This window comes from Cimex lectularius, unplaced genomic scaffold (assembly GCF_000648675.2).
Source record: "Cimex lectularius strain Harlan isolate CLEC.00 unplaced genomic scaffold, Clec_2.1 scaffold9, whole genome shotgun sequence".
Classification (NCBI taxonomy): Eukaryota; Metazoa; Arthropoda; class Insecta; order Hemiptera; family Cimicidae; genus Cimex; species Cimex lectularius.
This window is the reverse complement of record NW_019392733.1, coordinates 602094-623658: the sequence shown is the minus strand read 5'-3', so window position 1 is coordinate 623658 and position 21565 is coordinate 602094. Positions and strand designations below refer to the sequence as shown.

The window sequence follows — 21565 nt, the reverse complement described above, 5'->3', positions numbered from 1 at the left end:
GGTGCTGAAAATTTTAGATCATCGTCACAGGCCCCAGTTCATTATTTTATTTTTAGCTTACCTAAGATGTAAGATGTAAAATGTCGGGCAGATTTAGCATAGCTAAATTGCCTAATAGTGTTTCGAAAACACAACAAGATTACGTTAAAGTGGGTTCCGAGACAAGGGGGAATAGAAGCAGTCTAGCCAAAAAGTGGCATTTGTACCCATGGGACAGACCAAGACCAGGTGCACCGGAATGTATGCATATGTTGTAGATGTAATAACGGTTTGAGAAAGTAAAACTTAAGCACTAGACAAAATCACCAGGTACGAAGCTAAGTGATTTATAAATCTCGCAAAAAGGAAGTGGAAGAAACTCCTCTCTCTCGTCAGTCAGAAGTTGAGGAAAATTACATGCTTCTGTACCGGCTGCCTTCTTAACTACCACCTAAAGAAAATGGGCAAAGCATAGACAGAAAGACACTGTCAAAAGGAACCATAGACATCGGCACATATCCTGTTTGCCGTCTGGTTACGGTACAGCCACTTCTAAACAAAAGCTAAATATATAATCAGTTAAGGTTTTTAGTTGAGATAAAAAAGTCAATGGCAAGAGCGGGATTTGAACCCACGATCTTCGGCTTGATACGCCGCTGCTCTACCACTTGAGCTATCGTTACCTCCATCCACTAGGACAACAACTTCCCATCTCAACCGTAAATCCCGCTTCGAATCCCGCTCGTGCCATTGACTTTTTTATCTCAACTAAAAACCTTAATTAATTGTAATATATTAATTGCTCAAGCGGACTACGAAATTAGGGAACTAAATATCTAAGTTGTTCGTGGTACCAATATAGAGTGGAACTAATATGACCTTCAGTGATTTCAAACAAAATCCTTTGTTTGAAGTAGTTGTACGTTATGACATGTCTAAACGTCAACAGAATCTAAAGGTAAATTCCAGTGCACTACAGCATGTACCACGGTTATTGTACGCACTACTAATTTTGGGGGCTTGCTGATTTGCTACTGAACAAGAAACTAAAAGGTCAGCTCGTGTCCAATTTTATCGTTGCGGTCAATCTTAATGGTCCGAAATTTCAGGGACGACTGTTGGAATCTCTGGAACTAGACCTACTAGCCGAATGAGCCGTAAACCCCATACAGCAGACATAATATAAAAAATCTAACATTATTTTTTTAAATATGTATTTTTAGTTATTCCTAACGTACGGAATTTGTTAGGAGTGAAGAAACTTTTCTCAAAAATATTAGTCAACCCAAGTTCGAAGGAAGAAGAAACCTGGCGAACGCCGCCAACTTATTTCACCGTTATAATAATCGTGGAACCGCCTCAGTTAAACAAAAGTCATCAAATAAAGGTCATGTAGTGGAACGATAGTATTATAGTAATTGGGGCCGTAAAAGAAGATTACAAGTACTCACATAACAATAAGAGGGCATTTTCGGGCATCCTTTGCATTCGGGACTAGGGAGCAATCTTGCGATACAAAATTATTAAATGCTTGCCAACAGCCTCACTGAAATTTTCTAAATGTTTCAATGAACTTAAAAATAGGAATGTCTCTCTGCTTTTGTCATTTGTCTCATACGTTGCAAAGTGGCCTCATACGACCTCGTAGCCTAGGTACTCACGTAGCACAAATTGAACAGAGAGAATCGTCAGGTGCATGTTAGAGACATCGATGAGTATAACAAGAAATGAAGAGTAATCAAAACACGAAAAATGTGGTTTAAACCAAAAGCTAACATGGCCAGATATTGATTAACTGATTATCATATCACAAAATAAATGTTTTATTACGAAAAGAAAAACAAAACATAAACTTAAGTCGGTCTGTAGGACAATGAGTGAATAATAAGCCTAAATTTAAAAAGTAAATATATAAATCTAAAGTAGCTAAATGTTCAATTATATACAACTTTTTATTTTTATATAATTTTATACAATTTAAAATTTGAGAAAAACGTTCAATGTCAAGGATTCGATTGTAAGCCTTTTTTTCTAATGCTCTTGCATATTAGCCAGAGGGGAAGTCGTAATAGGGACGTGAAAAAAGGCCAGGGTCGACGGTGGAAATAGAACGCACGGGTTCTAAGTGCCGAGAGTCTAACCACTCGGCTATCACGGGTTCAAATCCCATGCGTTGAAAGTTGAACTTATGTTTTCGTGTGGACAAATGAAACGAATAATTGTAGCCTTAAGTAATAAAAGGTGAATTCTTTAATTAAAACTCTTTTGTGTAAACAAAAGTTGGGATATAAACCCAAAGATGTCGCTATACCGTAACACACTACTTGTTAGAAACATGATAGCCTACGTATCCGTGGTTTTGTGGACAAAGTGACATCTAAAAGCGGTCAGGATCCTCAGTACTACTCAGAGATCTCCGGGTTAATGAGAAAGAAACCCACTGCAGCCCTGGAAGTCCTTCTGATCTACCACAACTACACATATTTATCCAGGTTCCAATGGCCTTCTTGAATATCATGAACTACTAAGTTTCTGGGAGAGCTTCAGGCAGACAGAGTTCTGGGCATGACTGCGAAATTCAGATTTGATAAAAATTCCAAACTAAAACACCTGGTAGAGCAGGCTGGGAGAAAAGGATCCCAGTTATTGCCGGTCATATCTGGTATACAGATAGATCCCAAACCGAGCATAAGTCATGAGCTGGTATTTATGAAAATAAACCAAGGGCTAGAAATCAAATAAGCCTTGATCAAATAGCTTTCGGCTATTACACACTGTGCCAAGGAGATGCCAAGGACACAGTATCGTTAACAGTAGGTTAGCCATCTACGTGGAAAGCGAGATAGCACTGAAGGAATTAGGGCCCTGTCAGACATTAGTAAAAATAACAAAATTACCTTCGTCTGGGTAATAGAGGACCGATGAGGCCGCTAAACTGGACGTATGAAAGTACGATGAGGACACCTATCCTCTCTGAACATTTTTTTGGCAAAAAACTGCCAAAAAAGTGGATCCAGTAATGAATTAAAAATAATTCCTGCATTCAATGGGAATGGAGCGCATTACAGAGGCATGCGAAAAAGTTCATCAAAGGACTATCGTACAAACTCAGAGCAGAACTACTAAATGTAGGACGCGTTAGGATTAGAATATAGTTGGACTGCTAACTGGATACAGCAGACCCCAGAGGGATATAGATTCAAACAAACCTGTGCAGATATAGCTAAGAAGAAGAAACAGAAGAACGTGTCCTCTGCTGGTACAAATGCTTGCTTATTATTCACACGGAAGTCCTTGAAAAAGCTTTCTGATTGGGTAAAAAGCTTTAAGCTCACTGAGGAGCTCTATACAATAATAAAAGCACAATAGACCAACAGCAGACAAAGTGCGCAGGTCGTAAAGACAATTTTGAATATTTTTATGATTCTAGGACGCATTTTACAAAATTTTCGCAGTTGCTACCCTTTAATTAATTTATAAATTCGTCCTACTTTAATGTTTCTGTTTTTAACCACCTATTCCGGTGATACTTGAAGATAGGACTCAATTCTGTCAAGTGGTACACATTTTCAGCAGTTCCCATATTGCACAGCGCTTCTGCTGATCCTGCCCAACGATTATATCAGTTGCAATAGTTCGCGTCTTTTCTTAATGCAATGTGTCGAATAATCATATTTTTCATTAGTCATGGGGCTCCGTTCGCGAGCTGATCAAAAGAGTTAACTTACTTTACCGGGCGAACGATGAACCGCTCTGAAAAAAGAGCAGGTTAAAGGTGAAGTTTGACTTTACCACTTCTCAGTATACTGACAGGTGACTTCATCCCGTTTGGGCCTCCGGCCGCTCTCCGGTCTAGTCGCTCTCCAATTTCACCTCTCCAGGTCGCCTGGAGTAAGTAACAGAAAAAAGTTGAATAGTTCGCAATTTCATTCATATCACAACCTTGTAATTCAGAAAATCAACCTTTACGATTGGCCCTATCCCTACCAGACCGAAGTTCGAAAATCCCACCAAAGTTTACACATGGAATTATGGGTAAGATTAATTAGGTGAGCCCGTGCGGTGAGCCATGAAAAAAGACCTGGTTAATTTCTCTGAGTGAGCGGTTTTTATCTAACCTCCACTCTCTTCCTGGGCCCTTTTCTCCTTTAGGGCCAGGCATATCACCCTGTGCCTCGAATTTCATGGCGACAGGCTAGTTTTGTTTCAGTGCGTTTCTTTGAAAAGGAAATGGCCTTCGCAAAATCATGTATTTTCAATAATAGACTTTATTTGATAATGAATCCCATTAGTCGAAACAACAAGCCTACAGTGGAAATGGGAAAAAGGAAAGAATCAAAAGAAATGATTTGCCTGCGGCTAGGTCACACCAGGCTGATACGTGAGCAATTTCTTCGCCAAAGAAAGACCGCGGAGATGTCCTATACGCGACGCACAAGTATTTGTAAACACATATTAACAGAATACGAGGAGTTAGCGCCGCAAAGAAGAAGGTGCAGCCTACCTGCGAACTTTTAACAACTTTTGAAGCACAGTAATGTCTGTAATAAAAATTAATTCCATACGTGAAGCATATAGTTTGATTTAGGGGCCCTTTCCTACATAGGTTAAAAATATCCTTAGTTTGAATGAATCGCATTCGCAATAAAAATATAGTAAAAGGTATCAATGTTTATCAAAAACCAAAATATATATTTGAAAATACATAAAATACCAAAATAATTTGTCAGAAATTAACCTCGTTTTTATAATAGAAATAATAGTGCGATTTTAATGTTTGATTAGAGTATAAATTCACGACAATTTCTTTAAAAACGAATCGTCAACTATGAAAATCGGTCTCCTAGGTATTGAGAAAAATAATGTTAGAGCTAGCACTAGGAATGTCAGCCAGGCGCAGAAAGATTGTCTATTTATCAGGCAAAATTTAATTTACACCGATTTCCGCGAATATCGTTATCTATGGGTTTTCATAGCGCTAGAATTATGACGAGGTCACATCCAAGTTTTCACCATTTTCTGACCTTCTTCTCACAGAATGTTTGTCAAAATATATAAAATAAAAAACAATAGTATTTTGATTATTTTTATTTTTAATTTATACCAAATTAGAATATTCTGCATCGTAGAACGTTTTTGTTTTATCTTAACCAACGAAGAAATTAATACACCAAAAATAATATTTTTTGATTTCGAAATAAAGATTTATGATCCGTTAAATGAGACGTAAATTAGATTTTGAAAAAAGCTTCAATTATCCGATTAAGTCAATGAAGAATTCCTTTAAGTCTGTTTATAATGAAGACGTTGTTATTGGAAAAGTGGGGTATTTAAGGAATTACTTATTCTCACTTGTTATCAAAGACTTCTAAGATTGTTAGCACACCGAAACACAACAAAACAGCCTCTTTGCGAACAATCGAAGTTTGCCGGCTTGGCGATTGGAGAAGGGGTGGGTCTTTCATGAGGCTCGGAGGGGTGGCAAAAGATTTGACTACGCATAATACAAATATGATATTACGAAAATAATTGGGCGCCACGCTGTTAAAACGGTAACAGCGAACCGTTGAATGATAATAAATAAGGGTTAGGTCCATCCTTAACCATCCCTATATTTTATATTTTTCTTTTTATTACATGTTATTATTTTAGTATTATACACTGACAGGCAAAAAATTCCACCCACTTGTAATATAACTTGTTTTGTATAACTTTCACATATTATTCAAAGTTTCACGCTTTTTAACTTTTAATAATTGAGTCTTTGTCTAAAAATAGTAAAAAAATGCAAATTGCTAAGTAAAATGAAAAAAAAAAGACGGACAGATAAAATTTGTTTTAATTTTATTTTAGATTTTTAATTAACATTTCAGTACCGTGTATTGGCCTCCTTTGGCCTTAATTACATTTCGAAGATGCTTCGGCATACTTTCTACCAGTCTGGAAATGTCTCTCTGCTGCAGGTTAGCCCATTTTTCACGAAGAGACCTTTCAAGATCGTGGAGTGTACCAGGAAGATGGACAAGCTCTTATTCGTATTTTGAGGTTATCCCATAAACTTTCGATCGGGTTCAAGTCTGGAGAACGGGCTGGCCAGGCTAAGAACCCGATGTTGTGCTGTTCAAAGTACGTTTGTACTATGCGAGCGACATGTAATGTAGACGAGCATTATCGTGCATTAGAATGCAGTCGCGAATTTCCTGGAGCTGATGAATCGCTTGAACAACAGTAAGGTGCCCGTCTCGCAAATTCTCAAAGTCAAAAACGGTCATCCTGTGGTTCTGTTAACCTAGGGCGTCCAGAACCGGTCCTTCTATGGTAGGGTCCAGTTTCTCGAAAACGTTTAACGGGGTCTCGCAGTGTTTCGTAGGGAACTCCGATGGCAATTGCCGCATACCTGATGGGAAGTCCATCATCAATAAGTGCCACACCACGTGCAACATCCTCAGCACTAAGTGGCATTTTTAAGTTTAAAAATTGAAATTAAGGAAAACTAAAAGATGAAAACTAAACAGGTTATAGCTTCAGAATTCAAATGTGACTGAATAAATATTTTAAATCCATAAAAATTATAAATTGAAAAATCCTTTATTCTTGTCTTGGATTAAGAATTAAGTGTGTTTATGTCTAATTGATATTCCCAATTTAAAGCATAGCATAGACAAAACCAACGCGACAAATTAATGGCAGAATTTTCTTTTATCAAAAAAATTTTAAAAAAATTCAGATGGGTGGAATGTTTTGCCTGTCAGTGTCGAAATTTTGTTTTGCATGCTTACATTTCATACCATCTCCTACGTATTTTTAAGCTTTACAGAAAGTCATAAATTCAGTTTAATTTGAAATTGAAAAGGATTTTGACATTAAAAACTGATTATACAATAATTACAGACTATAATAATTTTAAATCAACTATTAATGGTTAATTGTACGGAAAAATTAAGAGAGAGATATTTAGCAATCAGAATATTAATTCTTTCAGTGGTCGCAAGTGGATTTTCTATTTATTAACTGGTCCTTTCCCAGGTATTTCAGGAATGGCTTACGTACGCGGTTCTAAGCCAGGGATACCAAGGCTTTGGTTAAGTGTTGTTTGCTTCAATAACAACGCCGCATATTTAACGATTTTCAGGAATGGAGGAATGGAGAGAGAGAGAGAGAGAGAGAGAGAGAGAGAGAGAGAGAGAGAGAGAGAGCGAGAGAGAGAGCCCCATTGTCCGCACCTCGCTTCTCAAGAGAAATAACTCAAGCGGATTCATGTTGAAAATTCTTTAAAAAATACTGTTGCACAAACGGACTCAGCGATATTCAACATTTTCACCTAAACTTCTAAAAGTGCAAATGGGTAGTTGTCTTATAATTTACAAAGTGAAATATCAAAAAATATTAATTTGTAACCATCCCTTTTTTTTATTTATCTGTTTTTCTCAAAAACATTTTTTTCTGTCGTAGATAAACAAAATCTAACAATAAATTATTTTTTCCAAATACAACCCTATGTTTCTTTGCTACACGTTCTTTGCTAATGCGTTAACTGCGGGACCTATTTCATATCACAGCTTTACCAGCTGAATATTTTTATGAGATGTTTGAAACGAGTGAGATCATGACTAGAAGCTGGCGTCATCTACCTGGTGAAACGATTTACTCATGGTGCCAAGGCGGTATCATTTATCTGGTGGAACAACTCATATGACGCCAGGATGACACATCTACCTGGTGAAGCACCTCTCATAACGCAAATTGGCATCATCAGCCTGGTTTACATCATATTCATTAAAGTCGATTAAGGATTTCCCGCGACCAATTTTTCACACAAACAACAACAAAATTTTATAAGCTAGAATAAGACAAGCAAGGTGCACAGATTTACTCTCAGACTGTCAGGCAAGTATAAAGGCTCATAATCCAAACTTGTCCGGATGTGTTTAAATTGGCTCATGGGAATAGGAAAACACAGCATGATTACCATAAATGGGCTCCGAGTCATGAAGGCAGACCAAGTAACCAAAAAAAGGGCAGCTATCTCACCCATAGGACCAGAACCACAACAAGGTGCACTGGTGTGTATGTTGGAATTGGAATGTTTTGGAAAAATAAAACTCAAGCATTAAACNATATATATATATATTGCATTGAAACACACTGCTATAGTTGCACAGTTGCAATAGTTCGCCCATCATCTCCATTATTGTAGCCATGAAGTACCTCCTGTTTTTATTTTTATTTCATCCTCGAGCTTACGATGCAACATGGTTATCTGTTTTTTTGTATATCTCTCAATTGGGGTGGGTAAATATTGTTAGATACAGCTAGGGATACAAGGGGAATTATCAGAAAAAAACCTGTATGACATATGTCGAAGCTTTATTATTCATAGGAGGCCGGTGATTAAATTCACCGGATTTGTGAAAGAAATCAGGTTTGTTGGATACTGATAATGAATTTCAGCTGGATCTCCTTAATTGTTTTGTCAGAGGTGTTACCTGACTGAAAGGTTTGAAACCAATCACTCTCAATTATCCGACGTACGATCTGAGTCGGGAACAATTTTTGAACTATTACTGCTTTACAGGCTCGCTTTTCCCGTTGAATTTTATTTCAGGATTTGCGCCTTTGTTTTAAAAATAGGAATGAAAGACTAAGCAGTTGTAATGTGTACAAGGGAAACTTTAGTCAAGACAAATAGAACCAATTTACCGGACATGAGCCCTGAATCTGAGATGATTGATGATTGGGGTGCGTAAAGGTATCTAAGATAGATCGCCGGGTAACTGGGGTCTAAATGAAGAGGATTATTCATTGAAAAATATTGCTCCACGGCGAGAAGAGGTTGACAAATGTGAAGTGGGTCGGTTATGTTTTTCCTACGGTTAAAATCCTAACATTTCATCTCTAAACCGTAAACGAACAAGTTTTTTACTTAATGCTGCCTTCATCGCCGATTTTATTAATTCTGGAACTGTTCTACAGAAAGAGATGGCTAAAAGCACCACACCCTCTGCCCCACCACAACCATATTTCCATCCAAATTGCCATAGAAACATGTGCATAATAATTTAATAACCAAAACCACAAGATTTCAGATTTAAAAAAAATAATTGCTCTTTTATTAAATCATATGAAAAGTGATTAAAATTAAAATTAAAATCCACTAATTTCGTGGTCCGCTTGACCAATTAATATATTACAATTAATTAAGGTTTTTAGTTGAGATAAAAAAGTCAGTGTCACGAGCGGGATTCGAACCCACGACCTTCGGCTAGATACGCTGCTGCTCTACAACTTAAGCTATCGTGACTTCGATTCACTCGGACACCAACTTCCCATCTCAACCCCACCTTTTTTTTAATTTTCCCTCCTTTTTGCCATTTTTCAAATGTCGTGTAATCGGATTGGATTCTCGACGACAAATGATCTAGACAAATGAATGGCGTATCTAGCCGAAGATCGTGGGCTCGAATCCCGCTCGTGCCATTGAATTTTTTATCTTAACTAAAAACCTTAATTAATTGTAATATATTAATTTGTCAAGCGGACCACGAAATTAGTTAATTTAATGATTGAAAATGAAGTATACTTCACTAAAGCTCTCCGTGGCCATTTCATTTGTCGTCGAGAATCCAATCCGAAAATTTAAAAAACAAATGAAAATTATTTTGGCATTTCGATTAATTTGAAAGGATAATAGAAGGAATGAAACAAGTCTTACATTTTAGTTTTAAGCTGTTTTTTTGGTCTATTTTTCTAGAAGTCTGATATGTTTCACTTAATATGTTTGTGAATTTTCTGTGCATTTCCTCCTTAATTTAACCCATGTTCGTGATTTAAGTCACCCTGAAATTCCTGATGGTAGAAGCTTTAAGCATTTTGAACCAATTGAAGTCTGTTAATATTAAACTCGAATGTATCTTAATCTAAATGCTATTTACTCACAATTTATTCACAAATGAAATCATTAATTTACTATATTGTTTTTATGATTAATGTTTTCACATAATTAATGTGTTCAAGTGCGTGGTAATAAAAAGACGCTGGTTTCATTAAGTGGTCAACGATTACTTGAGGAAGATTCGTACTTCATATCCTTCGGTTTAGTGTGTAAGTTAATATCTTACATCTTATTTGTTAATTCCTTAGATATAACTGTTCTAAAACATCTGATATATGATTTTAAAAATCAGTTATAACCGTCGGTGCATAAAATTTTGAGAAGAGTGTACCAATTTATGAGAAAAAGTGATTTTAAAGATTTTTCAACACAGGTAGACAACTGAGAAATGTAGTAATTCTTCTAATATGACGTTTCAATGTAAACCTGGGTTCTTTTTGATGAGTTGGATAAAACAAAAATTATGAATTGCCCAGCAGAACTTTATTAGAAATTTTTTCAATTTCACTCGCGAATTTTCATTTAAATTTGTGGAGCTTCCTTTTTTTTTGCGATGGGCCGAGTAAAAATATTTTTCAAAAAAGGAAAAATATGTGTTTAACGGAACATATTATTTTTAGTCAAGAATATGCCAAAACATTACGTAAATTTAATCCTTAAGCCAAAAAGAAGTTGATCAATAAACGAGAGAGCTGAAGTTGCATAGCGTTGAAGTATTTTTTTAATATAATTATAAATTATACCATGCTATTATACTTATAATCAATATGAATTGAATTTTTACACTTTCAAATTTCAAAATGAATTGTAGGAAAAAGAATTACGAAAATGACTTATAGATACTCCTTGTACACGTTTCTTTCAAAGTAATTATAGCTAAATTTAATAAACGAAAAAAAGTTTCACTGTTAATGAAATTGCTTTAAAAACAGCGTTAGATGGTGAAAAGCTTGAAGTAAACTACAAATAAAAATTGAATTTTCCCATGTTTTACTCTTGTCTCACATTAAGAGGTCGGTGAGGTTGAACTAAACGTTTCAACCTCCAAAGAATCCAGTCCAAATTCTATCTACACATTGCTCAAGCTAATCGTACTAACCACTCGTACTCGTACTAACTGCCAATCGTACTAACCACTCGTAATTGTACTAACTGCAAATCGTACTAACCACTCGTAATTGTACTAACTGCCAATCGTACTAACCACTCGTAATTGTACTAACTGCCAATCGTACTAACCAATCGTAATCGTACTAACCACTCGTAATCGGACTAACTGCCAATCGTACTAACCACTCGTAATCGTACTAACTGCAAATCGTACTAACCACTCGTAATCGTACTAACTGCCAATCGTACTAACCACACAGACCTTGAAACAAATTTACCTTTCATTTAGAGACGCCCCTATAAAACCCGAGACCATCGTCCCAACTCCTTGGCCCAAAATGTTTCTAAATCTAAAACACCTTGGTCTTATAAAAAATTAATACACCAGAGGACGTTAGTGGTTGAATATCAGAGTGTTTTGTTTTAGACCAATAAAAGCCAACCCGGAAAACTTTTTGAACCTCTTAAATTAATTATGTGAAAATAAATTTGGACAACTTTTCAGGAGTCAAGTGGAAGTGACAAGACTTCCGTCATTTGACGATATATTCACGAGAAGTATAAGAAGCGAAATTGGTCGTGGGGGCATCGACTTTTGAAAGGCGTGAGAAAATATTAAATTGGGCCAGGACTCTTGTCCAATGACGATGCTACAGAAATGAGTTCATCTTAAGTTTAATATAGGCGCTCGTCTTAATTTTATGACGGCCTGATATTGTTTTCCCAAGTTTCACACTCCACGTTGAACTTTCTTTAGAAAAAACAACTTATTTGAATTTGGATTTATATAAACACAAATCTCCACATGTATAAATCTACATATGTAATATATACAGTGTGTATACAACAGATATATATAACGTGTAAACAGTCGAGTATGCAACTTCTAGCACGCAGTCCACCGGCAAGTCAAGATTTTGTAATTTACAACAAAATGCCGGCAGACATCGAGAATCACCCGCCCAAGGTGTGGCAGTCCGGGGTCCGAACTCGGTCTTATCCGTCAGCCATCGAGGTTGGGCTCAAGGCGTTGTCAACTTCAGTCAAATTCAGCACCCAACGCATGCAATTCCTAGATCCAAATTCATTTGCACTTTCATTCATTCTTAAATACATTCTGTCATACATGCCTCAATTAGGGTGGTGTACTCGATATTTCTCCCTCAGCCCCACACAGATTATATAACTAATCTAATTGAGGGTCGATGGGTACTCAATATTCCTGTATGGGCCCTCTCACACTACACATTCGCGCTATTAAATACATTCATTCTCAATAAAAACGAAGAAATACAAGACGAGATATCCATAAATTTCTATATAGAGTTTCTCTAAAAATTGAAACAGGAGACCTAAATATTTACTGCCGTGCTAAAGCAGTTCTCAAATCGGGTGGTGTTAAACTTATTTATTTTCTTAATTGCTGTTTTGAACTTGTTGTGTATTTGTTAGACTAATGAAAATTAATCATCAATATTTGCTATAAAACAAGAATGTATTCCACACCCATAATTTCAGTCGTTTACAAAATTGACCAATTTTTAACGATTTTTAATCACAGTAACGATGTCGATGAGCCTCTCTTCACCTCTCACTCTCTCTCTCTCTCTTTCTGTTACATTATCTGTATAATTTATATATGAAAGACAAATATTAAACAGTAATCAATTTAGATATAAAGCATATGATAATGCTCAAAAGCTATAATAAAATTATTATATCATGCTAAAAATTATATTAAAAAATACATTATTAGCATTAATTGTTCTTAGCATCCATCCCTTCAACAGTGTACATCGTGCATTATTAAAATTTTGAAGCCAATTGGATTTCCTAATAACTTAAATTTATTTTTAAATCATATCTAAGGAACAGAAAGCATTTCGTAAAAACTGTTAACGGAAATTGTTTAGCGCAGATAATTGTAAATAGAGGAGTTCCACCAGGATCAACGTTATAATTTTTAATTCACTACTTTCGTGGTCCGCTTGACCAATCAATACATGACAAATAATTAAGGTTTTTAGTTGAGATGAAAAAAAGCTAATGGCACGAGAGGGATTCGAACCCACGACCTTCGGCTAGATACGCCGCTACTCTACCACCTGAGCAATCATGACCTCGATCCACTCGGACATCAACTCACCATCTCAACCCCACCTTTTAGTTTTCCCTCCTTTCGCCATTTTTCAAATGTCGTGTAATCGGTTTGGATTCTCGACGACAATTGAAATGGCGACGGAGAGCTTTAGTGAAGTGTACTTCATTTTTAAATCATTAATTCACTACTTTCGTGGTCCGTTTGACCAATTAATACATTACAATTAATTAAGGTTTTTTTTTTAAAGGAGGGAAAACTCATAAGGTGGGGTTGAGATGGGGAGTTGATGTCCGAGTGGATCGAGGTCACGATAGCTCAGGTGGTAGAGCAGCGGCGTATCTAGCCGAAGGTCGTGGGTTCGAATCCCTCTCGTGCCATTAGCTTTTTTTCATCTCAACTAAAAACCTTAATTAATTGTTATAATTTTTTCTCATATATGTCAACCAAATATTTAATAAATTAAAAAATACTTCATGTGTAATATTTGCCGATGATTTAAACGTATACAGGGTGACTCCCGATAAGTGTCGAAAATTTTAGGATGTGTTTCTACTCACCTTATGCAACAAAAAACTTCCTATAAACCCCTGTCCAAATCTCAACGGTAAAGAAGTACTTACAGGTTTGGGGTTTTTTTTTAATTTTTCGACTTAGGTCCACTAAATTGCTTATGAATTTCAGGATTACTGACTGTAGAAAAATCTGGTTTGAGCGAACTGAAAAAACGTTAAATTTGCTATAAGATAACCTATTTACATGCTAGAATTGATGAAAAAAATTCTACACGAAAAATTCGGGAAAAAGAAAAATGTCGATATTTGGATATTTTTTTAAATGTTCGATCGGTAACTGTTAATAACTACAAACTCGTGGAGCTTTGCAAATTCCCTCAAACCTTCTCCATTCAATTAGCTTCCAGCGGTATACCCACCTTTTTGGATTGCTCTTCTGGAAGGTCCAATAATTTTGCGTTTTGTTGTCGTGGTGTCGATGAAGGGAGGTCACGTTCAATTTTTCCAGGAAATCCGTCTGGCTCTTGAGTTTCGTGTCAGTTCTTTAATGTTCAATTCAATCAGGTTGCTTTATGTTATCAGCTGCCAACTTCCCCAGGTTGACTGTTTCCTAATGTACATCTTGCAGATAAGCATTTCATTTACGGTTACTGCAACGGTAATGCTCCTGCTGCAAGGGGAGAATACCAAGTTCGTTTTCCACATCGAGACGTTCTAGCAGATCGCAATTTCCAAAGAATTTATCAGAGGCTGAGGGAAACTGGTTCTTTCACACGAAGAACGAGGGAAGACAATAAGTGAATTGATGTAGATAAGGAAATGTTGCATTCTGTTAATAAATAAAAATAAAAAAAACAAAAACTGAAATTACTTCTTTACAGTTGGGATTTGGACAGGGGTTTATAGGAAGTATTTTGTTGAATATGGAAAGTAGAAACTTCTTCTGAAATTTTTGACACTTATCGCCAGTCACCCTGTACAGGGTGTCCCAGTTCCTTCTGACGAAACTCAGGGAATCGATTCTACTCTTTTGGAGCAAAAAATGCTCAGGAGAAAATTTTCGGAAAGTTCTCTATTTTGAAGATATTCGTCAATCGTTGATATATCCAGGTTTTTAAATAACGTTCTAGTAGAGTTGAAAAATAACAATTGAGTGTTCGAAAACGTGAGCTAAGGTAAATTTGAAGGGGGGGGGTTGAAATAAATCAATTAGAACTCACTTTGTAAAATAAAAATAACACATCTGTAATCTCACAAAAACCATACTGGAAAACTTCATCCAATAAAATGCAACGGTTGTTCTTGTAGCAAGCACCTAACAACAAAGGAGGAACTTTTCAGAAGAAATGCTCAAAGTGTTTTCCCTCTTCTCGAATGCATAACTGACTTTCTGAATTTCTACTCCCCCCTCCCTTCAAATTTACCTTAGCTCACGTTTTCGAACATTCAATTGTTATTTTTCAACTCTACTAGAAGGTTATTTAAAAACCTGAATATATCAACGTAAAGCATATTAGATAAAGAAGTTTTTGTAAAATTTGACAAGTTGTAGGCATTTTTTGTAACCTCAGTGCAATCATGACCAACATTTTAAATTTTGTAATTTTGACATGTTCCAACTGATATTGGCTATCATTCATTCAAATTATTGCAAAGCAATCTTACAGCAAATTTAGCGTTCTTTTAAATGGTGTAATTGGATTTGTTGTAGTCTCAACATTTTGGAAGTTGTAAGCGTTTTTATGTGGTAAGGTAGTGAAAAGTTGAAAAAACCTAAATTGACGAATATCTTCAAAATAGAGAACTTTCCGAAAATTTTCTCCTGAGCATTTTTTGCTCCAAACGAAGAGTAGAATCGATTCCCTCAGTTTCGTCAGAAGGAATTGGGACACTCTGTATAAAGATAGGAAATTACAAAACATAAATGAGTCTGTAAAAAATTAAAATGAAGTCTTAAAGAGTACATCAGAATGGGGTAAAAATCATGGATTAAAATTGAATTCAAACAAGAATTCATGCATAATATTAAGAAATGTTCAACGCATTAACAAAATACATAAAATTCTTTTATACAGAATGGATTGAACTAAACATTAGCAAACAAGTGAAATTCATGGTGTTCGCATTTCATCAAATTTGGATTGTACGAAACAAATTGATCTTATTAAACAAAACGCATATGCACAATTTGTACTATAAATAACTCGTTAAAATATAAAACTATTAACCTAAAATCTTATTTATGCAAAACGTTAATAAGACCATACTTAAAGTACGTTTTACAATTTATGTGCAATGCAAATTATAACAGTATAATAAAAAAAAGATTTTTAAATACTTTTGTTTGGTTCATACTTAATCTTAATGATGATCGATTGTATGATGAACCATCCCTAACCAACAAACAAACACACACACATTTTCTTCTTGTTTATCTATCTTTATCTCCCTCTTTTCACTCCCAGTTTTTTCTATATCTCTCCGTCCCCACCTCCTACAGCAGTAAATCGAAGATTGCCTCATTGAAAATTTTATGTTATTTGAAAATAGCAACCCGCAGGAGTTGAGGAGTTGAGCGACTACCTCGTGAATAATTATAGCGATGCCGACAGCGACGCCAAATTTTCTCCCCCTTCTGCAGCCCCTGGGAAAGTTTATTATCCGGCAGGGCCACAAACGGGCTTGGGGTGTCTCATTCATTCCACCCTTATATTAATCAATCGAAAGAAACTCAATCATACACTGATATCACAAAGTGATGTTGTTAATTGTTGAACGCCCGGAAGTAGATGTTGTTCTACTGAAACATTCTAATGAAAACCTTTTTAATTTGTAACAAGAAAAGCCTAACAAGCCACTGTTTCATATATCGTAAAAATCAAGTCGCTATTTCTTGAAATATAAAAAGTTTAGAAATTGTAAAACCTTTGAAACCACGCATGGACAAGGGGGAAATATCGAGAGGACAGTTTTAATTTTAGACGATTTATACATTTCAGTACGAATATATTATTTTTACAATTAATTCCATTTTCTACTATGAAAGTGGGTAATAAGTGGGTCTGAACGTAGTCTGAACGACTGAAAAAAGTGTACGAAACAACAATCAATAATGTAAAACTTCGGGAATCACAAAAAGACCAATACTATACTAAAATAATGGAGTACAGTAACATGAATAAAAAAAAAGAAAGCGTTCTCTTGGTAAAATTAGTGCTACGTAACTGATAAGTTAAATCCGTGGAATGCGGTTTACAAAATTGCTTCGGGAAAGAATAAAAAGCCCATACTTTTTACAAATCTCAAAAAAGAAGATGGAATTTACAAGAAAAATATATAGGAAACCTTGTCAGTAATCACGGACAAGTGTGTGCCTAAATTCACTAATTTCGTGGTCCGCTTGACCAATTAATACATTACAATTAATTAAGGATTTTAGTTGAGATAAAAATGGCAAAAAGGAGGGAAAACTCAAAAGGTGGGGTTGAGATAGGAAGTTGATGTCCGAGTGGTCGAGGTCACGATAGCTCAGGTGGTAGAGCAGCGGCGTATCTAGCCGAAGATCGTGGGTTCGAATCCCGCTCGTGAATTTTAATGAATTAAAATGAAGTATACATCACTAAAGCTCTCCGTGGCCATTTCATTTGTCGCCGAGAATCCAATCCGTTTACACGACATTTGAAAAATGGCAAAAAGGAGGGAAAACTCAATAGGTGGGGTTGAACGGCGTATTAAGCCGAAGATCGTGGGTTCGAATCCCGCTCGGGCCATTGAGTTTTTTATGTCAACTAAAAAACCTTAATTAATGTGTGCCTAAAGATTTACAAGCTAAGCGGGTACATTGCATGAGCATTAGACAAGAAGTGCAGAGCTATGTATATTGGAAATTTTAATGATAAACATTATACAAAAGAGAAATTAAAAACTCGCTTCAACAATGCACTCAAAGCACCTGGAGTTGATGGATTAACCAAAACCATTGAGGAACATTTTTACAATAGATAACCGTTAAGTGTGACAGCCATGTATAACCTATGCTTAAAGGAAGGTCGATTTCCAAAACAATAGAAATTGTCTAACATTGTCTTGCTTATCAAACCGTGGAAGGAACACAAAGAAAACGTGTCCAAATATAAGCCCATTAGTTTGCTACCCATTATGGGGAAAATATTAGAAAAACTCACGATCTAGAGAAGTCTTTACTGGTTTCTTACTCAAGGCGGACTTTCGGTAAACGAGTATGGCCTTGTTATAGATGACGCTTCAACCGCCGTTTGAAAATTCTTGTTTGGTAATCTTCAATAAAAAAAATCTATTTATTTTTCAATTTAGTAATATAGGCTTTAATTAAGCAATAGTAAGCAATTGCTGAAACGAAATAACGGCTAAAATATCAACATATTTCACGGTTGCCATTGTGTTTTAGGTACAAAAGGCGAAACCAGTTGTTGGTTGAAAGCAGTGTTGGGCAAAAATTAGTTATGTCTAATGATTAATGATTGATCACTCAGACCGTTAGTCATGATTGTTAGTAAGTGACTAATTTAGTCATTAGTCACAATATAGTTAGTCATGACTAAATTTCTATCAATCATTTTCAAATGGGTGCTGAAAAAATGAAAAATACACTTCATCACTTTTAAAAAAATTTCTAACAGAAATTTATTTCATCAAAACGAAAATCCTTCAACACCTTATTTAACAAAAATCAATCTTCCAATAATAAGTTGGGGACGCGGTAGCCGAGTGGTTAGCATGAGAGACTCTCACGCCGCGGTCGTGGGTTCGATTCCCACCGTCGCCTCTGGCCCTTTTTTCACAATAACCCCCCCAAATTTGAACACACAAATATGAATTGTCACGTGGCTAATATGCATAGTTCATAACGCCAAAAAAAAAAAAAAAATTATAAGTAAAATCCGTCGTTATGAAAAGCCAAAAAATAATGATAATGATAATAATAATAAAATAAAATAAAAAAATCCTATAACAAGCTACGCTTTGAAAAGTAAATATATTAAAATAACCGATCAATGAAAAAAATATTTCTTTGAATTAAAATTTATTCCACTTGAAAGGAGAGATTTCTACATTATTTGGAAAATACACCATCCAGGGGTCTTGATTATAATAAAATAGGCATGCAGAATAATTATATAACTTTGGTTTTCGTTTATGATAACAATTTTTGAAGGTTGGCCTTGAGCACTACTCTCATCTCAAAATTTTTATCCGGAGTCGGTTGGATTTTGATAAGTTGGTCATTGTAGCCAGAGTTGGGCAAAATCAAACTAATTCAATCATGATTAAGAATTTTGATTGAAGTTTAATCATGATTGAATTAGTCATGAGTAAATTAATCATTATATGATTTAGTCATACCTCATGATTGAATTAATTATGATTAATTTACTCATGGCTAATTCAATCATGATTAAACTTCAATCAAAATTCTTAATCATGTTTGAATTAGTTAGATTTTGCCCAACTCTGGTTGAAAGGAGTTGGTCTTACAAACAAGAAAATAGCGCTCGTTTGTTCTTAGTTAAGCAGCCATTTATGGACTTTCGTCGGGTTTGCAAAAAACTCTGTGGGAAAAGCAAAATGCACATCACTGTCAACAACAACACATTCTTTCAAGCCGCTTTTCAAGCGGTTTGTCATTTTAAGTCGGTTTCTCGTTTATTGGAAAAGTGAAAAATCTTTAACAGTAAATTTCTTACACCTAAGTAACAAGAGTTCAGTAATGTTTTAATAAATTTTTGTCTTGATTGATAGAGTGTGAGAGAGAAAACGTGATTGATCGATAATTGAATCGGAGAAAGTAGATATTTTTGAAAAAGTCGAGAGCTTTCATGAAATGCAACATATATAATGTAGGCCTATAATGTAAATGAATAACTCGGATAAGGGACTTCTCGGTTTAGGGGAAACCACTGCTGACAGGCTAGTTACAGATCCACCGGCATGGAAGATTCATTTTGTTGTATTTAACACCTCTATTTAGAAGCCACTTTAAATAATCGACACAAACTCTGTCATGTCGTCCTACAACCAATCGTCTCACAATCTGTAATAGTACTAAAAACCTCTGAGTAGAAGACAGGCCAGATCGGGTTTTTTAGGTAGCATAAACAATGTGTGTGTTAAAACGGAAATTTTTAAGACTGAGCCGTTCGGTTAAAACGATAGGAGAGAAAATTTTAAAACATCTTAAAGTCATTACACACACACACGCACGCACGCACGCGCGCACGCGCGCGCGCACACACACACACACACTATTTCCTGTCACGTTATAAAATCTTGTGGTCGTTTGTCACACTGGGTTCTGGGTTCGAATCCCGGTCCTGCCCATCAAATGTTAAATTAAAATAATTTAAAAAAGTACGATGAAGTGGTTCTGAACCCTCGTTTGCGACACCCAATGGGGTGGTTGGACGTTAAGCCCTTCTGTGTAACATTTTTGATTATTTTTAAAATATAATTAAAACTTTGAAGACTGAGCCCTGATCGATCAAAACGCTAAGATAACATAAAAAATGTTTTAACTGAAGACGATTTACTGTTATTGCTAGTCTGTAAAAGGTATAAAGTTAGCCGTGTAAGTATTTGTGTAAGGAAATTTTCCCATGAAAACTATCGTACTACATGATGACTGAAGTTGCCAGGACGTGGCTTGGAAAAAAGAACAATTTTTCTTTTTATCCAAACATGTAAAGCTAGTTATTTTTCAACTCGGTGATGCGTAAATGAGAAAAAGCGGATAGAGAAATGTAATGAGGAAAAGAGAGAGCCAGAGATCGATTGATAGAGACCGACAGACAGAGAAAAAGAAAGGGAACATAGAAAACGATGTAGATAGAATGAGAACCAAAGATAGATAGATAGATAGATAGATAGATAGATAGATAGATAGATAGATAGATAGATAGATAGATANGAGAGAGAGAGAGAGAGAGAGAGAGAGAGAGAGAGAGAGAGAGAGAGAGAGAGAGACTGAGAGATGGAGTAATAGAGATTTTCATAGATATATACAAATATAGTCATAAATTAGGGGTTTGAGATGAGATTTCAGGGTTTTATGGACGGTTCTCCATCGACGGTGAGCGGTTTCGAAGATAAATACGATTTGAATTGTGGATAGGAATGTTGGATTTGTAGTAAATAGCTTGAATAATGGTGCGGAATATTTTTAACTGCTGTGACTGGATTCTTAGTTTAGTTCAGTACAGATCGATTGTGGTAATGCTTAGAGCAGAAGATGGTTATTTAGTAAGATTTGGTTTCGTTGAGTTTGATCTTCTATTTCTTGAACAATTCTTCTAAATTGGGAGAGATGGTCCCGTAGGATTTTGAAGACCTCTGGCTCTGGGTTTGTTGAAATTTATAGCCTTCGTAGGCGAGGAGTATTGTACCGGGATTGATAGTAATGTCTGTAGTGCATATTGAATGGGGAGTTAGACAAGGATGATGCCAACAACAACATTGAATGATGTGGGAAGATAACAAATAAATGTGTGAATTCCTCTTTTCATTAGATTAAACGGCTATGAACATTTATTTTAAATCCATTATATTTCGCGGTCCGAATGACCAAATAACTTCTTTCAATTAATTAATCTTTATGTAAGGTATTGGTTGAAATGAAAATGTCAAGAGCGGGATTCGAACCCACGACCTTCGGCTAAATACGCCGCTGCTCTACCACTTGAGCCATCGTGACTTGATCCACTCGGACAACAACTTCCCATCTCAACCTCACCTTTTGAATTTTCCCTCCTTTTTGCCATTCTTCAAATGTCGTGTAATCAGGATTCGATTCTCGGCGACAAATGAAATGGCCACGGAGAGCTTTAGTGAAGATATACTTCGTTTTACTTATTAAATCCATTATATTTCGTGGTCCGATTGACCAAACACTTCTTTCAATCAATTACTCTTTATGTAAGGTAGTGGTTGAAATGAAAA

At 35.8% G+C, this 21565-nt stretch overlaps 1 protein-coding gene across 2 annotated transcripts in view; it reads right to left on the bottom strand.

Moving 5' to 3' along the window:
• LOC106665399 overlaps positions 1-21565 on the bottom strand; it is a 621066-nt gene that overhangs the window by 131031 nt on the left and 468470 nt on the right. The window lies entirely within an intron of this gene.